The sequence below is a fragment of the Bactrocera tryoni genome, chromosome 1 (assembly GCF_016617805.1).
Source record: "Bactrocera tryoni isolate S06 chromosome 1, CSIRO_BtryS06_freeze2, whole genome shotgun sequence".
In the NCBI taxonomy this organism is placed as follows: domain Eukaryota; kingdom Metazoa; phylum Arthropoda; class Insecta; order Diptera; family Tephritidae; genus Bactrocera; species Bactrocera tryoni.
This window is the reverse complement of record NC_052499.1, coordinates 81,368,633-81,374,632: the sequence shown is the minus strand read 5'-3', so window position 1 is coordinate 81,374,632 and position 6,000 is coordinate 81,368,633. Positions and strand designations below refer to the sequence as shown.

The 6,000-nt window shown below is 33.2% G+C and overlaps 1 protein-coding gene across 1 annotated transcript in view; it reads left to right on the top strand.

The window, feature by feature from the left end:
* The first annotated feature begins 256 nt into the window (after positions 1 to 256).
* LOC120766554 (vesicular acetylcholine transporter) overlaps positions 257 to 6,000 on the top strand; it is a 38,012-nt gene continuing 32,268 nt past the window's right edge. Inside the window, exon 1 of the mRNA XM_040092138.1 lies at positions 257 to 336. The gene's annotated coding sequence lies outside the window, so the exon portion shown is untranslated. The remainder of the gene's footprint in view (positions 337 to 6,000) is intronic.

The following is a 6,000-nucleotide window of genomic DNA, read 5'->3' as shown; positions in this document are numbered from 1 at the left end:
TTAACAAAACAGGAAACAAAAGTTTATAATACTTTGTTAAAAATTCTGTAATACTTCAAAAAGAAAAAAATCATATAAGAAAAAATAAATAATAAATAGCAAATTATCAACTCGCTATAATCCGCAAGACAGTGGCGTCGAACGAGGGTACCCATAATACCGCTGCAGGCAGTGCAGCTGATGGTGCTGCTGGCACAAGTGGTGAATCGGCCGCACTGTTCTCCAAACTGCGAAGCTTCTCCATCGGCAGTGGCCCGAATTCGCCACAGCGCGTAGTCTCGAACCTACGCGGTTATCTAACGCATCGCCTCAGTAATATCACACCGAGCGATACAGGTGAGTCCTAGCCTCTGCCGTAAAGTGCACAGCGAAAAATAGCGTTATACATACATATGTATACTTATGTATAAAATATATAGTATCTGCGTACATACATAAAAGTGTTAATTACTTGCTTCGTGGTCTTCGCTGCGTATGAAGTCATATCTTCGGCGCTTGGCACGAATGCATTTAATTCCATAGTGATCGTTACAAATAGTCCTGATTGCAGCGCTAATTGAAAATTATATATCCCTACATTTTAATGTGTGTGCTTGTACTCACCTACGTTTGTATGTGTGTACAGCAATACGAATACCCGTCTATGTGCTGCGTACCAGTGGTGGTAGTGCTCGTCTAAAAATGTATCTACCTGTGCGGAATACACAAAAAATCATCGCTGAATTTGTGTTTCGATTATGTAATCTCGAATCCGAAGAGTGTAATTGCGCAAAGATTTTTTTTAATTTGAAAATTTTCTATTCCATTTGGAAAACTGTAAACAAAATAGTTGGGAAAAATTGTTTTTGGTAATTTTTAAAAATTAAATCTAACAATAATTGTTAATACAACGATTACGTAATTCAAACAACTTCATAATTGAATAAAAAATGTTCTCTTTTTACCTTTTTTGAGTGGAATTTTGCTGAAAATTTCCGAAACCTGTACATACGAGTTAGCAAAGTATTAAGTAATAATTTGAAAAAATTTTGGCTGAAAAAATTCAACTAGTCAAGGTTCGTGTTTTATATTGTGTTTTTGAGTTCTTAAGAGCCCTATAAACATATATTGTTTAGACTTATTATTTATCTCAACAGATTCGGTTTTCTACTTCTACTTTGTTCTGAACACATATTTAATGAGTAGATGGTGAATATGCTGAATTAAAAAAGTTATATCAGTATCAATGAAATGAGATGATATAATTTTAAACGATTTTCATATATTTGTCTTGAGGGTGCTTTTTGGAAACATAATAATTTTTATAGTATATTTAATCGCATGAATATAATAATAATAATATCCAACGACTATCCTTCACCGAGCCGTAAAAGGCAAGAGAGTTTCTAAGCGCTGCGATCTTAAGATGCTCAGTTACAGAAACAAAAATTCCAACAGCCAAAATTAAGAATTAGGTTGAAGTAAGTTTATTTTTTTAATGTTACTTGTTAAGAGTAGATAAAATATATGTTTTAATGGTAAAGAGTGAGTCTCTAAGACCAAATATGCTGGAGTGAGAGTTGAAATCGTGACATTTACGGCGGAATGGTTCGTTGAACTTAAAACTTGCTCTAAAAAATTTTAAAAATAAAGGTCTAAACTGCCTGGTAGAGCGAATGGAGACGTTAAAATTAATGTCAGACAACAGAGATGAGCTACAGACTGATCCATTCAGAAGTTTTACAAGAAATGTTATACTAAGTATTTTCCTACGTCTAGCGAGCGTAGGTAGATTTAAAAGTTTTAAACGATTAGTGTAAGGGGGAAGATTTAACCTGGAATCCCAATGTAAATGATTTAACTAACTGTTCCGAATGGACTTGATAACTAGGATTCTATATCACAGAAGTATACTCCTAAATAAGTCACACCAAAGATGTAAAAAGAGTTTTTCTACATAATAACAGGATCTCTTAATTATTTAGAGCAACGTTTAACAAAACAAAGAGCGCCTTTAGCTTCAAAAACCATGGAAGTTGCATGAAGTTTAAAATTGAGTTTGGGGTTCATAGTTACTCCCAGACCAACAAAACTGCATACTTGCTTCAAATTAAAGTTTTGTATTATGTATGAAGTAGGGTCTACAGATCTACAAGAAAAGCACATCGTTTTACACTTTTTAATATGCAATGGCATATCATTTCTAACATACCAAGAAACTAATATGTTTAAGTCTGTCTGCAACTGACATCTTTCACTATTTCACTTAAAAAGTCTTACATCGTCGGCATATTATAAAACTGATGAATACTTAATAACAGATGATATATAATTAATAAATAATAACAACAGATTTGGACCACGTTGACTACCTTGAGGGACGCTTGAAGGAACATGAATTATATCAGAAAAATTATCGCTAAATATAACTTGTTGGGATCTATTACTAAGATAAGCAGCAACCCATTTTAGAAATATTGGTTGAAACCCAAGAATATCGAGTTTTTTCAAAAGAACTGAATGGTTTACTTTATCAAATGCTTTACTAAAATCTGTTTTTATAACATCTGTATGCTTTTTCTCTCTAAAGCCCGTTGATACATGTTTTACAAATTCTAGCAAATTAGTTACTGTAGATTTTCCTTTACAAAAATCGTGCTGAGAACAAAAAGTTAGTCGACAAATCCAGCAGGTAATTCCGTCTCTTATAATTGCTTCAAAAAGTGTAGGTACTGCTGACAACTTTGCTTTTATCCTATAGTTTTCAATGAATGACTTAAATCCGCTCTTATGTAAATTAATTATAAATAAATTTTTCAATATTGAGGGAAATAAGCCTTGCTTAAGAGTTGCATTAAATAGTTTTGTAAGGGTTGGGATATATGTTTGGCACATTTTTGAAGGAAGCAAGGGGGAATCATTTCTGAGCCATTACAAAATAATTTCTTTAACATATTTAACTGATAAATATAAAAAATATTTGCAATTATTACTTAAATGTTGTGGATGCCTTTTCTAAGTACATATTTTGATATCTATATAGGAATTTTAGTACTACTTCCGATATATATTTGCGTTAAAATTTTCTTTGAGTTTGAACCTTTGTTTTTTTATCATTGTATAGATATTAAAAGTTACTAAGTTTGAATTATATGTGGCAGATTTTATGTACTTCTAAAGCCATGTGCATATATGCTTAAATTTACTAGATAAGTTTTAAGAAATTAAAGCCAGAGTTTTGTTTGGATTAGATTAGATAAATGAATGACGATTGCACCGCGACCTTGGGTCTATTGTAGCCTCTCCTAAGTCAAAACGACTCACTTAGCCTTAGCATATTGATAAATTCCAATATATTGATCACTTTTTGGAAACATGGAACTATACTGCGCTTACAGAACAATTAGCAGGTCTACTGGAGCTTCAGGGTACATGTCACAGAACCGCCAAGTCGCACAAGAAGCTAAGCCCATGTCATATAATTGGTACTTGAGCTCACAATGGCCAGTGTTGAAAGCGACGAGTAGCCTGAGCTTGTCCCTTAGGAGGTTTTTTACATATTTAAACCTTTTAAGGTTGTAACCACCCATTAGCAATTCGGCATGATGCTTAGAGTTGTTGCCAATACCCCTCCTTGTCTACTGCTTCTTAATTGTGGAGCAACTCCTTTATGGTATGGGAACCAAACGCAATAAAAGGGACGGATTCTAGCATGTTGGTGAATGCTGCGGAGCGGGCGAGCTTATCAGTCAGTTCATTACCGACTATATCTTTGTGACCGGGCACAGATATGGCGAGATGATGACCCAAAAATGTATACCAGCTGTGCAATTAAAGCACTTTTATGTTTATATATTTTCAAATCAAAGATTAAGATCAAGAAGAAGATCAATTAAGAATTATACAATCTGTAAAATGTTTCACTTTCATCGTGGTTTCATCATACGGTAAGAGTGCAAAAGTACTCAAAGCTTTCGGTGACTTCGGACTATCCATAAAATGGCACAAAGAATTAAAAAAATGCATTAATTTCCCTAAACAAAAACAATTATATTTTAAGTAATTGTAGTCAGGTAGATTATAACTGGGAAAGCGGTGTCTCCACCAATAAAGAAAAATCAGACAGTTTAAGTCAGTTTTCTTCATGCTTAGGACTAAGCTAATGGAATAACTGTTTGGGATCTTTTAAAGACAAATAAATATTTATAATTTAAAACATTTTTCTTAACATTTTCTTATTTCAACACTTTTTCGTTTCGTCCAAATTTCGCCTGAACCTTTTTTTATACTTATCGATTAGACAGCAAAGCAACTGAAATGTTTATATATAAAAATAAGAAAAAAAATCGCTTCATATTAGTATATCAAAGCAACAAAAAGAAACCTTAAAATAAATATCTGCATGTCTATATTTCAAGACTTCCACATAAAAATATCGATGATTCACACCTTCATATTGAAACTGCGAATGACACGCCGACAATGTTAGTTGCTCATTTTATACCGTTGCCACCGCCAAAAAGTACCACAAATTGGCTTCCACATTTAACTTCTACCAAAAAAAAGAATAGTCTACTTTACATTTAAGTGACTGAAATTAAGCTTAATTGGTTTCTTATCGAAATTCAAGGTGCATTCAAGGTGTAGGCCACACATTAACAACAACCAGATATGATAAGAACACAATTAAAAAACTCCATTATAAACAGGAAGTGATACAAATATTACGACGAGATAACAAGAATAAAAAATTATAAAAAATTTACCAAAAATGCTGACACCACTCACCTGTGCGTCCATGTACATTTGTATATGGAGGTGTACTGTCGACAGAGTAAAAGAATCAACGTCGATGTTGAGGTGTGGCGTCTGCTCTTGTCTACACAAATACGAACAAGTTTATATACATACATATGTACATATTAGTTCATTTATTGAGATAAAGTCAACAGTTTCTATCAAGGTCACTTCCGAAACGATCTGCAGCTATATTTTTATTATATTTCGATGAAGATTTTAGCGCAACATTTTTTCAAGAGTCTTAAGCGAATCCAACTACTTGATATTTAAATGCTGAAGAGTCAGTAGGCGCATTGCGACAAGGGGTCAAATTGACCATTTCAGCAATTTTGCTACCAATGCAGTAAGATTTGAAAATTATTACCTATAATGCAAGCATCTACTACTTTTTTATTCAAACGCTAAACCTAGAACGATACCATCAAATTTAATTGATTTCCACAAAAATAACAATATGACCTCAACATCAAGGTGTCTATTTTAAGCCCTAATCACTTGGCATTGCATTTCTCCGTGGTAATAACGTGAATGCTCGTTTATCAATCTTCCAAATGCCATTACGTGGCTTCAGATTTAATTACTTCCCACCATTGTCGTATAGTTTCGTTATCATTGACTTTGAGGGTGAGTAATTCGATTAACCGTAAGAATTTACATGTAGTGGAAACAATTGGTGGTTTGTTGGAATTAATTAATTTGAAAATTGGTAGAGTTGATTGACGACTTATTACGCTGCCGCCTGTATTTACGCACGTGTTGTTATCTTCGAAATTACTTCAAACAAGTATGCGAATAGTTTTTGTTTAGCAAGTAGGAAGTATGACTAACTGAATTTCTAGAAAAATTTGCAGTTATTGAGGTGTAGAATTTGGAATGTTTACGTAAAGTCATCGAAGTTCTCTTTTTAAAACAAAATTATACAAACCTGCTGTTGGTGAACCAAGCAGATGAAAAGAAGTAAAATGTAATTAGAAATAGTGAGGAGAAATTTGATGATTTGATTTGACCTGTATATTTTCAAGGCGTATCTGAAAGCCAAATCTCTACGACTTATATTTTCATATATTATTTCATCTAAATTTCATCAAAACAGGAGTACTTATAACTTTTTCGTCCGCTAACCGAACTATCTACTAGTGAATAAATGGGAAATATACAGTGAGGCTTATCGAAAGAACATTTTTAAGACTGAAAAGTTTCCCTGGCTGCGAACTAACATAT